This window comes from Protopterus annectens, chromosome 7.part0 (genome assembly GCF_019279795.1).
Source record: "Protopterus annectens isolate FY-2018-M chromosome 7.part0, PAN1.0, whole genome shotgun sequence".
NCBI lineage: Eukaryota > Metazoa > Chordata > Ceratodontiformes > Protopteridae > Protopterus > Protopterus annectens.
In genome coordinates this window covers 564,049,120-564,071,209 of record NC_056739.1, presented here as the reverse complement: position 1 = coordinate 564,071,209, position 22,090 = coordinate 564,049,120, and the positions used below count along the sequence as shown (strand labels likewise).

At 42.2% G+C, this 22,090-nt stretch overlaps 1 protein-coding gene across 1 annotated transcript in view; it reads right to left on the bottom strand.

Annotated features, from left to right (window-relative positions):
* The window catches only part of LOC122806055 (membrane cofactor protein-like), a 1,194,338-nt gene that overhangs the window by 582,989 nt on the left and 589,259 nt on the right, over positions 1-22,090 (bottom strand). The gene's annotated exons all lie outside the window — the stretch shown is intronic.

The following is a 22,090-nucleotide window of genomic DNA, read 5'->3' as shown; positions in this document are numbered from 1 at the left end:
CTGAAGCTAAGTGAAACTTGCAGTAGTGAATCTTATTTTTAAGTAGAAACTTGCAGTTTTAAAAGTACTGTATTTCCATCTTTTTCTGTTTCCCAATTGTGTGTTTCTGAACAGTGTGCTGTGTTTCTCTCTGCAGTTATTTTGCTATAAGGGAGTGTTAGCATCACTTATTTGTTATCTGATATTTAACAGGCTAGAGGGATTCCTCTGTACTTTAAGTGCTAGCCACAAAGTTTGAAAAATCATTTTATGCTCAACTCATGAAAGACTTGCTTCGCTACAAACATCTGCATTAGAAGCTAAAGCTAAGTGAAACTTGCAGTAGTGAATTTTAGACTTTTAAGTACAAACTTGCAATTTTAGAAGTACTGTATTTTCATCTTTTTCTGTTTCCTAACTGTGTGTTTCTGAACAGTGTGTTGTGTGTCTCTCTGCAGTTATTTTGCAATAAAAGGGTGTTAGTATCACTTCTTTGTTAGCTGATATGTAATAGCCTAGAGGGATTCCTCTGTATTTTAAGTGCTAGCCATAAAGTTTGAGAAATCATTTTATGCTCAACTAATGAGAGACTTGCTTGGCTACAAACATCTGCAATACAAGCTGAAGCTAAGTTAAACTTGCAGTAGTGAATTTTATTCTTTTGTTAAGTAAAAACTAGCAGTTTTAAAAGTCATGACATGTATTTTCAAATTTTTCTGATTCCTAATTGTGTGTTTCTGAACAGTGTGCTGTGTGTCTCTCTGCAGTTAATTTGCTATGTTGGTATCACTTCTTTATGTGTTATTTAATAGCCTAGAGTGATTCCTCTGTAATTTAAGTGCTAGCCACAAAGTTTGAGAAATCATTTTATGCTCAACTCCTAAGAGACTTGCTTGGCTATAAACATCTGCATTACAAGATGAAGCTAAGTGAAACTTGCAGTAGTGAATTTTTTTCTTTTAAGTACAAACTTCAGTTTTAAAAGTACTGTGTTTTCATCTTTTTCTGTTTCTTAATTGTGTGTTTCTGAAATGTGTGCTGTTGTCTCTTTGCATTTATTTTGCTATAAGGGGGTGTTGGCATCACTTCTTTGTTATCTGATATTTAATAGCCTAGAGAGATTCCTCTTTACTTTAAGTGCTAGCCACAAAGTTTGAGAAATAATTTTATGCTCAACTCCTGAGAGACTTGCTTGGCTACAAGCATCTGCATTATAAGCTGAAGCTAAAGTAAACCTTGCAGAAGTGAATTTTAGTCTTTTGTTAAATACAAACTTGCAGTTTTAAAAGTACTGTATTTGCATCTTTTCTGTTTCCTAACTGTGTGTTTCTGAACAGTGTGCTGTGTGACTCTCTGCGGTTATTTTGCTATAAGGGGGTGTTGGTATCACATCTTTGTTATCCGATATTTAATAGCCTAGAGGGACTCCTCTATACTTTAAGTGCTAGCCACAAAGTTTGAGAAATCATGTTATGCTCAAATCCTGAGAGACATGCTTGGCTACAAACATCTGCATTACAAGCTGAAGCGAAGTGAAACTTGCAGTAGTGAATTTTAGTCTTTTGTTAAGTACAAACTTGCAGTTTTAAAAGTACTGTATTTTCATCTTTTTCTCTTTCCTAATGGTGTGCTTCTGAACATTGTGCTGTGTGTCTCTCTGCAGTTATTTTGCTATAAAGGTTGCTGGTATCACTTCTTTGTTATTGGATATTTAATAGCCTAGAGGGATTCCTCTGTACTTTAAATGCTAGCCACAAAGTTTCAGAAATCATTTTATGCTCAGCTCCTGGGAGACTTGCCTGGCTACAAACATCTGCATTACAAGCTAAAGCCAAGTGAAACTTGCAGTAGTGAATTTTAGTCTTTTAAGTACAAACTTCAGTTTAAAAAGTACTGTATTTTCATATTTTTCAGTTTCTTAAATGTGTGTTTCTGAACAGTGCACTGTGTGTCTCTCTGCAGTTATTTTGTAATAAGGGGGTGTTGGTATCACTTCTTTGTTATCTGACATTTAATATCCTAGAAGGGTTCCTCTGTACTTTAAATGCTAGCCACAAAGTTTGAGAAATCATTTTATGCTCAACTCCCGAGAGACTTGCTTCACTGCAAACATCTGCATTACAAGCTTAAGCTAAGTGAAACTTGCAGTAGTGAATTTTAGTCTTTTGTTGAGTACAAACTTGCAGTTTTAAAAGTAGTGTATTTTCATATTTTTCTGTTTCCTAATTGTGTGTTTCTGTAAAGTGTGCTGTATGTCTCTTTGCATTTATTTTGCTATAAGGGGGTATCGATATCACTTCTTTGCTATCTGATATTTAACAGCCTAGAGGGATTCCTCTGTACTTTAAGTACTAGCCACAAAGTTTGGGAAATCATTTTATGCTTAACTCCTGAGAGACTTTCTTGGCTACAAACTTCTGCATTACAAGCTGAAGCTCAGTGAAACTTGCAGTAGTGAATTTTAGTATTTTTTAAGTACAAACTTACAGTTTTAAAAGTACTGTATTTTCATCTTTTCTGTTTCCTAATTGTGTGGTTCTGAACAGTGTGCTGTGTGTCAGTTATTTTGCTATAAGGGGTGTTGGTATCACTTCTCTGTTATCTGATATTTGATAGCATAGAGGGAGATTCCTCTTTACTTTAAGTGCTAGCCACAAAGTTTGAGAAATAATGTTATGCTCAACTCCTGAGAAACTTGCTTGGCTACAAACATCTTCATTGCAACCTGAAGCTAAGTGAAGCTTGCAGAAGTTAATTTTAGTCTTTTGTTGAGTACAAACTTGCAGTTTTAAAAGTATTGTATTTTCATCGTTTTCTGTTTCCTCATTGAGTGTTTCTTTACAGTGTGCTGTGTGTCTCTTTGTAGTTATTTTGCTATAAAGGGGTACTGGTATCACTTCTTTGTTATGTGATATATAGTAGCCCAGAGGGATTACACTGTACTTTAATTGCTAGCCACAAAGTCTGAGAAATCATTTATACTCAACTCTCGAGAGACTTGCTTCACTACAAATATCTGCATTACAAGCTAAAGCTATGTGAAACTTGCAGTAGTAAATTTTAGTCTTTTATTAAGTACAAACTTGCAGTTTTAAAAGTACTGTATTTTCATCTTTTTCTGTTTCCTAATTGTGTGTTTCTGAACAGTGTGCTGTGTGTCTCTCTGCAGTTATTTTGCTATAAGGGGGTGTTGGTATCACTTCTTTGTTATCTGATATTTAATAGCCTAGAGGGATTCCTCTGTACTTTAAGTGCTAGCCACAAAGTTTGAGAAATCATTTTATGCTCAACTCCTGAGAGACTTGCTTGGCTACAAACATCTGCATTACAAGCTGAAGCTAAGTGAAACTTGCAGTAGTGAATTTTAGTCTTTTAAGTACAAACTTGCAGTTTTAAAAGTACTGTATTTTCATCTTTTTCTGTTTCCTAATTGTGTGTTTCTGAACAGTGTGCCGTGTGTCTCTCTGCAGTTATTTTGCTCTAAGGGGTGTTGGTATCATTTCTTTGTCATCTGATATGTAATAGCCTAGAGGGATTCCTCTTTACTTTAAGTGCTAGCCACAAAGTTTGAGAAATCATTTTATGTTCAACTCCTGAGAGGCTTGCTTTGCTACTAACATCTGCATTACAAGCTGAAGCTAAGTGAACCTTGGAGAAGTGTATTTTAGTATTTTAAGTACAAACTTGCAGTTTTATAAGTACTGTATTTTCATCTTTTTCTGTTTCCTCATTGTCTGTTTCTGAACAATGTGCTGTGTGTCTCTCTGCAGTTATTTTGCTATAAGGGGGTGTTGGCATCATATCTTTGTTATCTGATATTTAACAGCCTAGAGGAATTTCTCTGTACTTTAAATGCTAACCACAAAGTTTGAAAAATCATTTTATGCTCAACTTCTGAGAGACTTGCTTGGTCACAAACATCTGAATTACAAGCTAAAGCTAAGTGAAACTTGCAGTAGTGAATTTTAGTATTTTAAGTACAAACTTGCAGTTTTAAAATTACTGTATTTTCATCTATTTCTGTTTCCTAACTGTGTGCTTCTGAACAGTGTGATGTGTGTTTCTCTGCAGTTATTTTGTTATAAGGTGGTGCTGGTATCACTTCTTTATCTGATATTTAATAGCCTAGATGGATTCCTCTGTACCTTAAGTGCTAGCCACAAAGTTTGAGAAATCATTTTATGTTCAACTCCTGAGAGAGTTGCTTGGCTGCAAACATCTGCATTACAAGCTGAAGCTAAGTGAAATTTGCAGCAGTGAATTTTAGTCTTTTTTTAAGTACAAACATGCAGTTTTAAAGGTACTGTATTTTCATCTTTTCTGTTTCCTAATTGTGTTTCTCAACAGTGTACTGTGTGTCTCTCTGCAGTTATTTTGCTATAAGGGGGTGTAGGTATCCCTTCTTTGCTATCTGATATTTAATAGCCTAGAGGGATCCCTCTGTACTTTAAGTGCTAGTCACAAAGTAGTATGAGAAATCATTTTATGCTCAACTCCTGAGAGACTTGCTTGGCTACAAACATCTGCATTACAAGCTGAAGCTAGGTGAAACATGCAGTAGTGAATTTTATTCCTTTTAAGTACAAACTTTAGTTTTAAAAGTACTGTACTTCCATCTTCTTTTTTGTTTCCTGTCTGTTTAAGAACAGTGTGCTATGTTTCTCTCTCCAGTTATTTTGCTATAAGGGGGTGTTGGTATCACTTCTTTGTTATCTGATATTTAATAGCCTAGAGGGACTCCTCTGTAATTTAAGTGCTAGCCACAAAGTTTGAGAAATCATTTTATGATCAACTCCTGAGAGACTTGCTTGGCTACAAACATCTGCATTACAAGCTAAAGCTAAGTGAAACTTGCAGTAGTGAATTTTAGTCTTTTGTTAAATACAAACTTGCAGTTTTAAAAGTACTGTATTTTCATCTTTTTCTGTTTCCTAATTGTGTGTTTCTGAACAGTGTGCTGTGTGTCTCTCTCTCTCTGCAGTTATTTTGCTGTAAAGGGGTGTTGGTATCACTTCTTTGTTATCTGATATTTAAAAGCCTAGAGGGATTCTTCTGTACTTTAAGTGCTAGCCACAAAGTTTGAGAAATCATTTCATACTCAACTCCTGAGAAACTTGCTTGGCTACAAACACCTGCATTACAAGCTGAAGCTAAGTGAAACTTGCAGTACTAAATGTTAGTCTTTTGTTAAATACAAACTTGCAGTTTTAAAAGTACTGTATTTTCATCTTTTTATGTTTCCTAATTGCGTGTTTCTGAACAGTGTGTTGTGTGTCTCCCTGCAGTTATTTTGCTATAAGGGGGTGTTGGTATCACTTCTTTGTTATCCGATATTTAATAGTTTAGAGGGATTTTTCTGTACTTTTAGTGCTAGCCACAAAGTAGTATAAGAAATCATTTGATGCTCAACTCCTGACAGACTTGCTTGGCTACAAACATCTGCATTACAAGCTGAAGCTAAGTGAAACTTGCAGTAGGGAATTTTAGTCTTTTGTTAAGTACAAACTTGCAGTTTTAAAAGTACTGTATTTTCATCTTTTTCTGTTTCCCAATTGTGTGTTTCAGAACTGTGCGCTGTGTTTCTGTCTGCAGTTATTTTGCTATAAGGGGGTGTTGGTATCACTTCATTATCTGAATTACTCACTCGAGGTGCTCCTTAAAATGGAGAACATCGATATCTGTGCAGTGACTGAGACCTGGTTCAAGGCAGCAGAGAGCACCCCTGCACTTCCAGGCTATAACTCATACCACACTTTTCGGCCATGTAACCTGGACCGGAACACAAAAGGTGGAGGCGTGTCCATATTCATTAAGGATATCCACAGCTCCAGGCTAGTTGCTCAGCATAAGGCAGCCAAGGTTATCCAAGTGCAACTAACTCTGGGAAAAACTGCAATCAAAATTGTAGCTTGCTACCGATCACCCACCGATGCCCAAACCTTTTTTCTTGATGTACTGGAAAATATTAGGGTTCAACCAAACACCCTAATAATGGGTGATTTCAACTACCCCACCATTAACTGGGAAAACCACTCATGTACCAATTCCTTCGCTCAACGCTTTCTGGAATTCATAAACTCCAATGTCCTGGATGAACTTCTCCACACCCCCACCAGGGGCAACAATATCCTAGATTTAGTCATTACCAGTATGAGTGACTGGTGTTCCACACCTGAAGTCAACGCCTCATTGGTCCGATCCACCCATAAGCTAATTACTCTAGATAGCCACATCCTGCCTCCACCCCCCATTAAGGAAACCATGGTAAAAAATTTCTCCAAAGCCAACTTCATGCTTAAGACAGAAGTGGTGAACTTTATGACACCCATGCAGATGGACAATACAGTACGACTACTGAATCCTATACAATTGCACTTTATAAGCACTTTCATGAGTGCATGGATCATGCTATCCCAAACAGAACCAAGACCCTATCCTCCAAAAAAAAGGAAGCCAATCTGGTGGTCCCCTGCCATAAACACAATGTATAACTGAAGGAAGAAACCTTTGCAAAAGAGAGTAAAATCCCACAAGTGGAGGAGCTCCCTGGTCAGTCTCAGTAAGAAGCTGCGATCCCTGATAAAATCCTCCAAAACTAGTTACGAAAACAAAATCGCCACTGATTCTAAAGACAACCACAAAGCATTCTACAGCTATGTCAAGAATCTCAATGGCAACACTCAGATCTGCACCGAGTTACAGCACAATGGCACTAAATATACAGACCCAAATGATATTGCCAACATCCTGGCAGATAGCTTCAGTACTAACTTTACCCCTCTCTCACCCCCTAAAGAGCCCATCTCTATACCGAAAGAATGCAAAGTTCCTGTAATTCACAGCTGCACAGGTAAAAACAACACTCTCCAAAGCCAAGAACACAGCATCCATGGGACCAGACAACATCCCAGGTTGTGTTCTACAAATTACAGAATGAACTGGCACCCCACCTAAGTACCATGTCCAATCATAGCCTCACCTCAGGCTTTGTGCCTGCTGAATGGTGCACAGCAACAGTTATCCCACTCCACAAGGGGGAGCCAACATGGACCCTGGGAACTACCGCCCCATTAGCCTGATGAGCCTGGCCTGCAAGGCCATGGAACGTATCATCATGGAACTTATAAACAAAGACATTGGTAATCTCCAAACTCTGGATCCCACCCAGTTCAGGTTTGTAAAAGGCTGATCATGTCTCCTAAACCTGATAAACTTCTTTGAAGCAGTCACCAAAGCCGTAGACAAGGGTAAGGTGGTTCACACACCCTATCTAGATCTTGCCAAGGCTCTCGACACCACCCCCCACTCTGGAATTATAGATAAACTCACTAAACTAGGTATAAATCCCTATGTCACAAGATGGGTTGCCAACTGGCTCACTGACAGAACCCACACTGTGAAAGTAGCGGACTCCAAATCCGACTTCAGATCAGTGACAAGTGGAGTACCACAGGGTTCAGTCCTGGGTCCTTTCCTGTTTGGTATCTACTTCTCTGAAGTACAAGCTAACAAAAAAGGTCTTTGGCTAATGAAGTTTGCAGATAACTGCAAACAAGGAGCCATAATAAAAACTCCTATCGATGTGGACATCCTACAAAAGGGCCTCACTGAGACAGATGCCTAGTGTCAAAGCCATGGCCTCAAGCTCAGTGCCAAAAAGTGCACTGCCATCCCCTTGGTAAAAACTCTGTACCCATGAACTACAACATAGGTGGTAGTATACTTAACACTGAAAGTGTGATAAGAGACCTTGGGACACATGTGGACAGTAGTCTCTCCTTTGATAATCACATCGCCACAGTAGTCAGGAAATCCATCTACGTGGCACATCTCATCAGAAAAGGTTTCTCATCCAGAAAAAAAAAAGAGGTTATTGTTCCCCTCTACTCATCACTTATTAGACCCATTATAGAGTACAATGCCCCTTTTGGTATGTACCTCACAAGACATCTACAACAACTGGAAAGGCCACAGAAATACCTCACAAAGAGGATTACCAGCCTCAAATAGATGCCATACGCAGACCGTCTCAAAAAACTCCATCTTTACTCCGTCGCATATCCCCTACTCAGAGGTGATCTCTGCCTAACATACAAAGCTATGTCAAACCCAGAGCTGTTGGACATGCTCCACTTAAAGAACTCCCAATCCCTCTGAGCTACATGCTCTAGGGACCTAAACCTTGTCACCACAATAAACAGAACATGCCGGAGGGATAGATTCCTGTCCCAGAGACTTTCCATACTCTGTAATAAACTACCTATCTATATCAAACAAAGCTCCTCATTAGCACTCTTCAAGAAAAATCTTGATGACTGGATGGGAAATAGGAAATTCACCCCGGGGATCACCTCTGTGGCTCTGCTCAACAGTGGCACAGGAAAATAATTTTTTAGGGTGGAAAAAGCCAGGGTACCTTTTTGGCTGTGCTTGGATAGGCCCCAGGGCCGATAGCCTAGTACCTACCTATGAATCTATGAATAGCCTAGAGGGATTCCTCTGTACTTTAAGTGTTAGCCACAAAGTCCGAGAAATCATTTTATGCTCAACTCCTGAGAAACAGGCTTGGCTACAAACATCTGCATTACAAGCTGAAGCTAAGTGCAACCTGTAGTAGTGAATTTTAGTCTTTTTTAAGTACAGACCTGCAGTTTTAAAAGTACTATATTGTCATTGTTTTCTGTTTCCTAATTGTGTGTTTCTGAACAGTGTGCTGTGCGTCTCTCTGCAGTTATTTTGATAAAAGGGCATGTTGTTATCACTTTTTTGTTTTCTGATATTTAATAGCCTGGAGGAATTCCTCTTTACTTTAAGTGCTAGCCACAAAGTTTGAGAAATCATTTTATGCTCAACATCCTGAGAGACTTGTTTGGCTACAAACATCTGCATTACAAGCTGAAGCTAAGTGAAACTTGCAGTAGTGAATTTTAGTCTTTTGTTAAGCACAAATTTGCAGATTTAAAAGTACTGTATTTTCATCTTTTTCTGTTTCCTAATTGTGTGTTTCTGAATAGTGTGCTGTGCATCTCTCTGCAGTTATTTTGCTATTACGGGGGTGTTGGCATCACTTCTTTGCTATCTGATATTTAATAGCCTAGAGGGATTCCTCTGTACTTTAAGTGTCAGCTACAAAGTTTGAGAAAAAGAAGTTATATACCTACCATAAAATTCCATGTTAGTTGTCTTCATCTCGCCTTCCTTCTTGCTGGGATCGGCTCTGACTCGGCCATCTTCAATTGCTTAAGAGCTGTTTACTGGCTCAAGGCTACCCCTTATCCCATAATGCCTAGTGATAGCTACCCAGATCTCGTTTGAAATAGCTAACTCCAGACATAAGAATAGAATAAACCAGTCAAAAAATCAGTTGGCTATACCTGCCATATTTTCTAAGTCAATAGAGGAAACAAGTGAACACACAGCCAGTGAAACAGAAAAACTTCTCTCGGTCCACTAGGACAGGGGGACGGAGGTTGGGAGGCAAAATGAAGACAACTAACATGGAACTTTATGGTAGGTACATAACTTCTTTATGTTAAGTTGTCTATCTTGCCTTCGTTCTTGCTGGTTGGGACAGCATCCCTAGCACCTAAAATCCTGAGTGGCTCAGTGGAAGAGACTCTTCAGAACAGTGGAACCAAAGTCAGCTCTGCTCCTGGTGATCATATCCAACTTGTAATGAGAAATAAAGGTATGAGGGTTTGCCCATGTGGCAGCTGCACAGATAGAATCCATGGGCAACCTAGACTGGAAGGCTACAGATGTGGCCAAGGCCCTAGTAGAATGACCTTTCAATTTAATAGGTAACTCTTTGTTCCTTAACTGATAAATGAAAGAAATAGTTTGTGACAACCATCTGGACAAGTTTACCTTGGAAACTGGAAGACCTTGTTTGCCCAAGGCATAAGAAAGGAATAGTTGGTCCGACTTCCTTACTTCTTTAGTTCTGTGCAGGTAAAAACTCAATTGCCTATAAACGTCCAGTTAGTGTAGTTTGTACTCTGCCTTGTTGGTATGATTAGGGAAAAACACAGGAAAATCTATAGATTGGTTTAAATTATTTTCTGAGCAGACTTTAGGGAGAAATGAAGGATTAGTCCTCAGAGCAACCCTGTCCTTATGAAAAAACAAGTATGGAGGACAAACACATAGCGCCTGAAGTTCGGAGATGCGTCTGGCTGAAGTAATAGCTACCAGAAAGAGTGTCTTCCAAGATAGAAACTTGATAGAGCAGGACACTGCTGGTTCAAAAGGGGGCAGACTTAAGAAGGGTAGGACTAAATTAAGGTCCCAAGGAGGAGTGGGATCTCTCACTGGTGGCCTAAGAAGAGTTGTCCCTCTCAAAAAAGCTTTACAGAGCTTATGAGACATAATGTTAGAGTTTGAAAAACCAACATGAAAGTTAGAAATGGCCACCATTTGTACCCTGATTGTAGCAGAAGTGGACCCGGAGTGAAACAGTTGTGCTAGGAATTCCAGGATTTCATGGACTGGGGCTGAAAAGGGATCCATATTTTCCTAGCCTTTGCCCAACAAGAAAAACATTTCCATTTGCTAGCATAAGTTTTCCTCGTTGTAGACTTGTGAGAGGAGACGATAATGTCACAGACTGCTGCGGAAATGCTGGGAAGCCTGGCTAAGGTTGGAAGTGGAGCAACCAAGCTGTGAGCTGGAGAGTTTTGAGGGACTGATGCAACCCGCCTGATTAATGAACCAGAAGGTCTGGAATTGGGTCCAGAGTCCAGGGTTGATCGAGAAGGTAATGGTGCAGGAACGGGAACCATATCTGTCAAGGCCAGTAGGGGGCAATGAGGATCATTTTGCAACCCAACGATATTGCTTTCCATGTAAGTTTGGGTATCAAGGGGAAAGGAGGAATGGCATAAAGAAGTCCCTGGGGTCAATCGTGGACTAGAGCGTCTCTGGGTATATGACCCAGAAGCAGAAGAAGGGAGACGTAGTTGCTGCATTTGCTGTTGAAGGGCGTGGCAAAGAGATTGCAGCAAGGCTGTCCCCATTTGTGGAAAACAAGATTCGCAACTTCCTGATTCAGAGACCACTCATGAGGCATGAGGATAGCTCTGCTGAGCTTGTCCGCTATGACGTTTGATCTCCTGGGGATGTGCGTCGCAATCAGAAAACATTGGGAGGAAATCACCCACTGCCAAAGTCTAAGTGCTTCTCGACAGAGAGGGCAGGATCTGGTTCTGCCCAGCTTGTTGATGTACCACACACCACTGACATGTCCATTTGAATAGCAATGGTCCCAGAAGGAAGAGGGTCTTGAAGGGCTTGCAACGCCAGGAGCACGGCTCTCATTTTCAGGACATTTATATGCAGATGGTACTCGTGAGGTTGCCACATGCCTTCAACTGTCCTGCCCAGATAATGCCCCCCCCCCACCCTATCAGGGAGGCGTCTGTCATCACTGTGGCTACCGGAGGGGGTTGTATGAAAGGTCTGCCCTGAGTAACTAGTGGGGAGACCATCCACAAAGAAAGATGTCTTTTGCATGCATCCATGATCATGCTCATGTAAGTCATGGGTAGCTCTTGGAAAGACCACTGCGTAAACAGAAGCCACTGAAGAATTCTCATATGAAAGCGTGCCAGTGGGATTAGGAGAATGGCTGCTGCCATGGAACCCAGAGTTTGAAGGAAGTACCTGACTTGGATCCTTTTGCCCTGCATCAGAACCTGTACCTGCTGACGGATTGTGGACACCCTTTCTAGTGGTAGCCTTGCAAACATATCCCTTGTGTCTAAGTCTGCTCCTATGTAAGTGATAGATTGACAGGGCAACAAGGCAGATTTTTCAAAATTTATTGTAATGCCGAGCTGGGAGCAGATTGTGATTGTGAAGTCCCGTGCTTGTATGAGTTGATGCCTGGTGGTAGCAGTAAGAAGCCAGTCTAGATACGGAAACACCTGGAAATCCTTGACGCCTCAGGTGAGCCGTGACCAGTGCCATACATTTGGTGAACACCCTGGGGGCTGTGGTGAGACCAAAGGGCAGAGCTCTGAACTGGTAATGACTGGCCCCCAGCCGGAAGTGAAGATAACTCCTGGAGCACCTGTCCATCTTTATATGGTAGCATGGGTCCTGAAGATCTATCGAGAACATCCAATTGTCCTGACCCAGAAAGGGTAGAATGGACTGTAGCGTGACCATCCAAAACTTTGTTCTTTGCACAGACCTGTTTAATCTGCTGAGATCCTGAATCGGTCTCTGGTCCCATCTTTTTTGGTACTAAAAAGAACCTCGAGTAAGTTCTGGATCCGTGCTGGTCTGCCGGGACTTCCTGGATGGCTCTTTTTTCTAGCAGTTTTGAAACTTCTATTACTGCTTGCTCCTTCAGATTGGGTGGAACATTTGGCAGGGTCTTCCTTGACTGTAAAGGGGGTTGATGGAAGGGAGTTTTGTTACCTCCTGATATAACGGACCATTCCCATCTGTCTTGTGTTAAACTTTGCCAGGCTTTTGGGTACAGCAAAAGTCTTCCCCCGACTGCCTCCAGAGTTGAGCAGCCGGGCAACCCTTCAGGGATGCTGGAAGGGCTTATCAGAGAAGGATTCTCTGTTGCCCTGGTTCTGCAGACCCCGTCTGCCACGAGGGCAGCATCTATGGCATCTATTATTATTGTTTTGCCCTCTGCCTCTGGAGGAAAAATCACTGTGTGTGTCAGGCAAAGCTCCCAGAGATTTACAGAGCCACATCTTCCCACTCTTCTGACCCTTGGGGTAAGGTCTAGAGGGAGTGGAAAAATGGACTCCCACAGCAGAGAGAGGCTTGCCTTCTTGCTCACACCTAGTCAAATGTCTTTCACCTGTGGTCCAAAAAGAAAGGAACCATCAAAGGGAGTGTTGGTGAAGGATGCTCGAAAGGGTTCCGCAAAGTTACACAGCCGCATCCATGCATGCCTCCTACGGGCCACCCTGGTACCTGCGGCTCTATTCGCCCCATCGGCTGCATAGAAAATGAGCCTCATGGAGGAGTTAACAACAGAATTAAGTGTTGCTAGCTGGGAGGCTACCTTGGCTTGTGCTCCCTCAGCTGTTGGATCTTGGAGGGTATCTCTGAGCTCTTTAAGGAGATCCCTTTGAAGTCCGGTAAAATGACACAGGTAATTCTGTGACCTCATAGAGAAGGTCGCTGAAGCGAACATTCGCTTCCCGTATCTTTCCATTGTCCTAGACTCCTTGTTAGGGGGATGGACAGATGAAGAGGTCTCTGCTAACTCTTTTTTGGTGGCTGCTGCTACCACCATAGCATCAACAGGGACACCTTTCGAAAGGAACGGCTTATCCTGGGGTGCTGTAATGAATTTACTAGGTCTCCTCGGAGTTGGTTCCACTGTATCTGAAGCTGACAAAGCCTTTCGAGCCACCACCGTCTTAAGTGGATCGAAAGGCGGAGACACCCAGGAGGTGGAAGATCGGGAACCGAAGACATCCAGAAATACAGACTCGTCCTCAGAAGGGGCTAGGGGATTCCAGTTCCCCCTCTGCTTAAGCATTTCTAGGATGTCTGAGAAGGAAAAATCTTCAGAGGGGGATCTCGAGGACCCTTCCGAATCATCTAAGTCTGTAACAGAAGTGACAGACTCGGGGGAGTCAATGTGCTTCCTCTTACACTTTTTCTTCCAAGGGGGGCTCTTCTGAGTGTTCAGGAGAGGCCTCAGAAGAGAAGGAAACACCCAATGGGGTGTCCTGGAGCATCGGTTCCCTACGCTTAGGGCCTGGAGGAGGAGCAGAGGTTGGCACAGGCACTACAGGGGATGGAGCCGGTGGGGCTGATAGTGGAGCTGACTCAGAGGACAGCACACTCCGCATTACATTGAAGGTGGCCCTGCCAGGATACAGAGAAAGCTCCGGTTCTGAAGAAATAGGAATCTTTTTCCACACCAAGGGGGACGGCTCCGAAACCGATGTTGGAGCTGAGCTCACCTGCGCCGAAGCTCCGAGAGGGAGAACGGGGTCAGACAAGGGTCCAATGCCACTCACCCCCTCGGAGCCGATGAAGGAGCCCCGGCGCCCAGATCCCTCGATGGAAGGTACCACCGAGGGAATTGGAGCCGACATTGGAACTGAAGGAGATAGAGTTATCGGAGCCGACGGTTCCACTACACGAACCCCAACGAACTCCGGCTCCGAACTCATTGGAGTCAGAGGAGGAACATCGAAAGAAGTGGATGGAGCTGATACCTGTTGAGGAGGGCTGGACAACAACTTAGCTAGTGCCTGCAACTTTAGCAACCTACTGATCACTCTCTCCACATCATGATCTGACAGTCTAGAGGAGTGAGAGGATCGGTGACTACGCTCGCTTTGAAGTAAAGGAGACCGAGGAGCCGAATGCACCGACTCTAATGAAGGGGACATCAGCCTCTTGTGGCTCCACGATGGCTCTGAAGCTTCTGATGGAGCCGACGGGGAGATTGTCTTGTCGGTCCCAGCTGGAACCGACGTAGAAGGTAAATCCTGAACCGAAGATGGCTCCAAACTTGGAGCCGACCGCTTAGTGGATTTAGGGGATTTCACTGGCTGTGAGCTCTTGTCCGGTGAATCCTGGGGTTTTGAAAGACCCCCTAAGAGTCAGCTTATTCTTACGCTCATGCAGGACTCTTGGACTAAAGGCCTGACAAATAGAACAAGAGTCCTGCAGGTGCACAGCGCCTAAACAATAGACGCAAGAAGTGTGCCCGTCTGTCAGAGACATTTTCTGACAGCATGAGTCACACTTCTTGAACCCAGAAACCTTGGATTCCTTTGACATCCTTTACAGTAGAAAGAAACCAATTATGACAACAATAACAAGAAGCAATATACAGTCTAAAAAAAATGCACCTACTAGAAAGACTATAGCTAAAGGTTTTTTTTTTTTTTTGAAAGATAATAGGAAAGCCTCTAATTTAAATGGCTAGCCTATAAGAAAAAAGTAGAAGGAAAGCCTCTAACTTAAACTGCTAACCTGACAAGAAGAGGAGGGGGGGGGGGAGAACTCTCTAAGTTAAACGAGTTCTACAAAAAAAGGGATACTACAAGATAAACAATTATCTATCACCGAAACATACTATCGCTAATAATAAAATACTAGAAAAGTTAAATTCTAGTGAAAAAGTTACACAAAAAACTCTATACAAGCCTGAGCCAGAAAAACGCCACCTTGCAGCTGAAGCAGCAAATGAGATCTGGGTAGCTGTCACTAGGCATTATGGGATAAAGGGTAGCCTCGAGCCAGTAAACAGCTATTGAAGATGGCTGAGTCAGAGCCAAGGATCGGCTCCGATACCAACCAGTAAGAACGAAGGTGAGATAGACAACTTAACATCTGCTCTTTCAAACACTTGTAACGGGGTGTACTGGGAGATTAAAAGTACTATTTCTTTTTAAACTTGAAATGTCCCCAGATATCTCACCCTGTTTACTTTGATCTTTAAAATAAATATTAAAATTTAACTTCTTAATAAACAACTTTAATTCTATGATGGAATCTGCTATATTTGCTGGACTAGTGGGCACAAATTTACACCACTTCATAAACAGTAAAAAGTGTTCCTTAAATAGTTCGAGACCTGCATAATTGTAAATTTTAAAATCCTTATATATATATATATATATATATACCAATAAGTCCATCATTCAAATATTTAACTACTGCTTCATTTTTGCCCCTTGATGGTAATAATTCCATGCCCTCATGTTTTACTAATGTTGGCCTGAATCCACCACTTGTTTGGACTTCTTGGCTAGCCATTCCAACCTCCATACTTCTTGAAAATCCTGGGTTACCTCAGAAAAGGAGTCTAGTTCATCAAATTTACCCCCAGACTCAAATCTTGGGGCCCTCACTTTCCTTATTGGTGACTGGCTATTCTCTTGAACCAACTCCTGGCCATTAATAACCCTACCAGTGTTCCGTTGCTTATTCCCTGTGATGGTGTATGCCTTCTTTTGTTCATATTGTTTAAAATCCCTATCCAATTTCTTTTGCGCCTTTAAAAATACACTGTTACAATTTTTATCCACCCTAAATAGGGCTTGCTTGTATAAAAAAATCATGGTAAAAAACAATAAATCATTAAGTATGGCCTGATTCACTCCATCAGCCTCACTTCCCAAGTTTCCCATTAACATTTCATTAAATTTTATAATTTTGGACATTAACTCAAGTCCACAGTGATCAAAAAAGCAAATACATTTGTCATTGGCATCATGAGTGTACTGCATCCCAAAGGGAAATTTGTACATTCTAAGCCACTGGGGTACTATTTTCAATTCAGCATATTCTCTTAAATATTCATTTTCAGTTTGCATACATTTTAACTTCAACAGCTTTATTTCAAACTTATAAATCATTTCTTTCAAAGGCAAGCTGTAACAATTAGTAACTGCACCATTATCAAAACATACTTTGCCTTCTGATCTTTTAAAATTAAAAGTTTTGTCCATAATGTCTTTTAAAACAATGTCTTTGTCGGAGACCCTCCTAGACTCCACCAGCATGTTACTGTTATCATAAGCATGTGTTACTTGAGCAGAAACTGGAGGAGGACAGTTTACTGAATTTTTAGACACAGTACCTGAAGCTTTATAGGTTCATTGGTTGGTACTAGGTTATCGGCCCTAAGGCCTATACATGCCTAGCCATAACAATTCCCTGGCTATTTCTTCCCACAGTATTTACTTCCCTGGACCCCTGTCTAGCAGGGTGACTGATGTGATCCCCAGGTGAATTTCCTATCTCCCATCCAGTCATCAAGGTCCTTTTGAAGAGGGCCAAAGAGGCGCTCTGCTTGACATGTATGGGCAGTCTATTCCAGAGTCCAGGGAGTCTCTGGGTCAGGAACCTATCCCTCCAGTATGTTTTGTTCATTGTGATGACAAGGTTTAGATCTCTGGAGCGTGTGTCTCTGAGGGATTGGGATTTCTTTAAGTCTAGCATGTCCAACAGCTCTGGGTTTGACATAGCCTTGTGTGTTAAGCAGAGATCGCCTCTGAGTAGACAATATGTGACAGAGTATAGGTGGAGTTCTTTTAAGATGGTCAGCATAGGGGATCCCCTACAGAAGACCGACAGCTCACATCACAGACACCCACATCGCAGACACCAAAAGCCCGACACACGAAATACCGACAACAGCACTACTGCATAAAAAAGGATCTGCCCCCCCCCCCCGTAACTTTAATATACCAACTCCAAGATTGCCCTACAGTGCGGGAATGGAAATATTTCCATTCCGCACTATGGAGACTTACCATTTCCCCATTGTCGGTATTTCGTGTGTTGGGCTTTTGGTGTCGGCAATGTGGGTGTCAGTGTTGTGAGCTGTCGGTCTTCTGTAGGGGACCCAGCATAGGGCATCTGCTTTAGGCCTGTGATTCTTTTAGTGAGGTATTTAAAGCCATTGGCATTAACTGTCATCTCCCCATAAATGCTCCTCTGAGGAAAAATGTTCACTTTGCCTTGGACTGGCTGCCTTGTGTTGGAAACATCTCCACTCAACACATCGACTCCACCATTGCCAGCAGCACTTGTCTACCATGTGGAAGTTGTGCCCAGTGCAGTTATATATGTAGAGAAAAAACATTAGTTCTGGACAATGCTTTGCGTAGTAAGGTAACATTTGTGAATGGTAATTGTGCAACTAATACAATAGTTTATTTAGCAAAGTGTGATGATTGTGCAGGATTTTATATAGCGAAGATAGAAAGAGCATTAAAAACAAGAATTTATGAACATCAATATGAAATTACTAGGAAAAAGGAGACAGATGCACTTTATAGGTACTCGCTAACTTGCCCCAACTTTAGGAAATTTACATTTGCAATTTTGGAAAGGATTAGGATCAACCCCAGGGGTGGTGACTGACAGAGAATTCTTTTTAAAAGGGACTTAGTATGGCAGTTAAAACTGAATGCTATACTCCCACCTGGATTGAATGATCAAGTGTCCATAGGAGCTATTTTGAAAGAATGGGCTGATGTTTTAAGTTTAAATGGTGTGATGATGCCTTTAAAAGTTGAATGAGATGTAATTAAGTCTTAATTGTTTGATGAAGATGTAAAAGGTTTAGCATTTTAGTATAAAAGAAAGTTCAATTGTTCATAGGTTCATAAGTAAGTACTAGGCTATTTGCCCAGGGGCATTTATAAGCCTAGCCTGAGTGTGTTGGCTTTCACCACCCCTTAGATTAGTTCCCTGTGACTCTGACCAGCAGAGCCATTAGTTCCCTGCGCCTCTGTCCAGCAGAGCCACTTCAGTGATCCCCGGGGTAAATTTTCTGTTTCCCATCCACCCGTCAAGGCTTCTCTTGAAGAGTGCTAGTGAGGGGCTCTGCCTGATGTATATTGGAATCTTGTTCCAAAGCATGGGGAGTCTCTGGGTCAGGAATTTATCCCTCCAGCACATCTTATTTAACGTTGTGGTAAGGTTTATATCCCTAGAGCATGTGGCTCTCAAGAACTGGGTTTTTGTTAGGTGGAGCATATCCATCAATTCTGGGTTAGACATGACCTTGTATGTCAGGCATAGATCACCTCTGAGTAAGCATATGCAACCGAGTACAGCTGGAGTTTCTTAAGTCGGGCTGCATAGGTCATCTGTTTGAGACCAGTAATCCTCTTGGTGAGGTACTTCTATCGTCTTTCCAGCTGTTGCAGGTGTTTTGTAAGGTACATCCCAAATGGGGCGTTGCATTCTATAATGGATCTAATAAGTGATGAGTAGAGAGGCACAATAACCTCCTTTGATCTGGATGTGAACCCTTTTGAGATCAGGTGGGCCCCATAGGATTTTCTAACCACCTTGGCAATATGATTATCAAAGGAGAGATTACTATCTATTTGGGTTCCCAGATCCCTTATTACTTTTTCTGTATTTAGGGGACTACCACCTATATGGTAGTTCGTGGGTACTTTGTTTTTTCCAAAGGGGATGACTATGCACTTTTTGGCATTTAGCTTGAGGCCATGATTTTGACACCAGGTATCCGTCTCAGTAAGACTCTTCTGGAGGGTGTCTGTATCAGCCGGAGAATCAATTATGGCCCCTAGTTTGCAGTTGTCTGTGAACTTGGTCAGCCAAAGTCCTCCTGTGCTTGCCTGTACCTCTGAGAAGTACATACTGAACAGGAGGGGTCCTAGGACTGAGCCCTGCGGGATGCCACTTGTAACCGGTTTAGAGTTGGACATAGAGTCTGCAACTCTGTGTGTGTTCTGTCCTTGAGCCAATTTGCAACCCATCTTATGATGTAGGGGTTAATGTTCAGGTTGGAGAGCTTGTCTATAATACCAAAATGGGGAATGGTGTCGAAAGTCTTTGCGAGGTCTAGGTAGGCTGTGTGGACCTCCTTACCCTCGTCTAATGCCTTTGTAACTGTCTCGAAGAAGTCCACCAGGTTTAGGAGGCATGATCTGCCCTTAACAAAACCAAACTGGGTGGGGTCCAAAGTTTGGAGGTTCCCAATGTCTCTGTTAATGAGTTCCATGATGATGTGCTCCATAGCCTTGCAGACCAGACTAGTCAGGCTTAAAGGGCGATAGTTCCCGAGGTCCGTTGTGGTGCCACCGTTGTGGAGTGGGATAACTGTTGCTGTGAGCCACTCTGTGGGTACGTAGCCTGTAGAGAGGCTGAGTTTGAATAGTGTGTTTAGGTGGGGGGTTAGTTCATTTTGGAGCTCTTGTAGGACGCAGCCTGGGACACTATCCGGGTCTCATTGAGGCTGTGTTTTTGGCTTTGGATGGGGCTGTTTTAACCTGTGTGTCAGTGATTGCTGTGGCCTTACATTCTTTTGGTATGGTTATAGGCCCTTTAGGGGGTGAGAGGGGTGTAAAGTTTGCACTAAACCGGTCTGCCAAAATGTTGGCAATATCAGTTGGTTCAGTGAATTTTCTGCCATTCTGCACCAACTCAGAGCAGATCTGAGAGTTTCCACTTAGGTTCTTGACATAGCTAAAGAACGCTTTGTGGTTATCTTTGGAGTCTTTGGCAATTTTTCTTTTGAAGCTAGCCTTGGATGATTTAATGAGGGATCATAGTTTCTTGCAGATACTGATCAGGGATGTCTTTCCTTCTAGGGATTTTGCTCTTGTCTGTACTAGTTTCCTCCTTCTGTTGTAGAGCCTGTTTATGGCAGGGGTCCACCAGACTGGTTTACTTTTCTTGGAGGAGTGAGTCTTGGTTTTACTTGGGATAGCATGATCCATGCATTCCTGCAAATGGTCATAGAGTGCCTTTGTATAGGTTTCAGCAGCTTGGACAGCATTGTCCATTGACGTGGGGGCTGTGAACCTTTCCACCTCAGTCTTAAGTAACTTGAAGTTTGCTTTTGAATAGTTTTTCACAGTGGTTTCCTTGAATGGGGTTGGGGGAGGAATGTGGATATCCAGAGTGATTAGTCTATGGTCTGATCAAACCAGCGAGGGGTTGACGTCAGGTGTGGAACACCGGTCGCCCATGTTGGTGATGACCAGGTCCAATATGTTGTTCCCTCTGGTGGGAGTGTTGACCAGTTGATCTAGGGCATTCGAGTTTATAAATTCTAGGAAGTGTTGGGCAAGGGAGTTAGTACTTGAGTAGTTCTCCCAGTTAATGTTTGGGTAATTGAAATCACCCAGTATTAGGGTTTGGTAGGACCTATATATTTCCCAGTGTCTCCAGAAATGCGGAATGGGGGTCCTGGGTCAAGGTGGGAGATCTGTAGCAAGCTACAGTTTGGATTGCAGTTTTGCCCTTTGTCAGTTGCACTTGGATGACTTCTGATTCATCGCGCTGCATCACTAACCTGGAGGTGTGAGTATCCTTGATGAAAATGTATACACCCCTGCCTTTTGTGTTTCAATCTGGGTTCTGTGGCCGAGAGGTATGGTAGGAGTTATAGCCTGGTAGTGCTGGGGTGCTCTCTGGAGCCTTAAACTAGGATGTAATGGGATCCTATCTCACCTACATTCATAACAGATGGGTTCAGAGCCGATCCATCGGCTCCGACTCGGCCACTATACACCAGAACGAAGTCTCTCATTGGCTGGGCTTCCCCTTATCCCAGAATACACACCACCACACCTTGTTCAGATTTTTACTTGTTGCGTTGGAGCTGGAAGCTGGGGCGTGAGAGTCTGAACTTTTTTTTTTCTTTTTTTTTTTTGGGTTTTTTTTTGGTCTTTCTGCTGTTTCAACAAACAGTTTTTGTTTTTTTTGCTGTTTTTTTTTTTTTTGTTTTCAGTTTTTTGAATTTTAGATTTTTAGATTTTTATAATTTTCCGCTTCTAGTATGGGCAAGGCCCTTTAAATTAGAGTTGCTTTGTTTGTTGTGTGTTCCATTTTTTGGAAATAGTTTCTCTTTTTCCCTTTCTAAGCCGGCTTTTTGTTGTTTGGGCTGGCCATTTTCTAGAGTATATTATTTACTTCATTGTATTGTATTTTACTTTTGATTTTTGTACCTGTTCTTTCTACCTTGTTCAGAAATATGGGCAGGAAAAATGTGCTAACAAAAATGTATAAAATGTAATTATAAAATATAGTATAAATGTCTATCACGTGTGTCTCATGCTGTCTCGTAGTATAATATAACATTTACACATCACAAGATACATTTGTTTTCTGTCGGGTCCTTCAGGAAAAAAACAAACAAAACTATTAAGCCTTTCTTAGAGGTCTTATTAAGGAAGCCATTTGAGATCTGTTGGCCAAAATATCTTTCCTAAAAAAGAAAAGCCCTGAACCCCGTCGGCGATCAGGCCCGAGAAGCAAGATTCATAGCGATCCCTGACCGACAAGAACCATAGATCGACATCATCAAGATGCATATTCGCTTCGCCTCTTCTTGGAAACGGCCCAATGGGCCGGCGATGCTGCCCAGTCTGCCTCTTGCCTCTGGTTAGTGCCTCCCAAGTGTGGTTGGTCGCGGGCCCGTACACCTACTGGAATATCCACCACTCCCGGCTCTTGAAGACGCCACGCCACCTGAGGTGTCCTCAGCTCCCTCCGGACCGAGAGCCTCCTTACGGCTTTGAACACGCTTTACAAGCGGTCGAGAAGATTGATCCCTTTGTGTCTATTTCCAAGTTTTGGCAAATCCCTTTCAGCCCGGATTTGCAGAAGTCTTTTCCTCTCC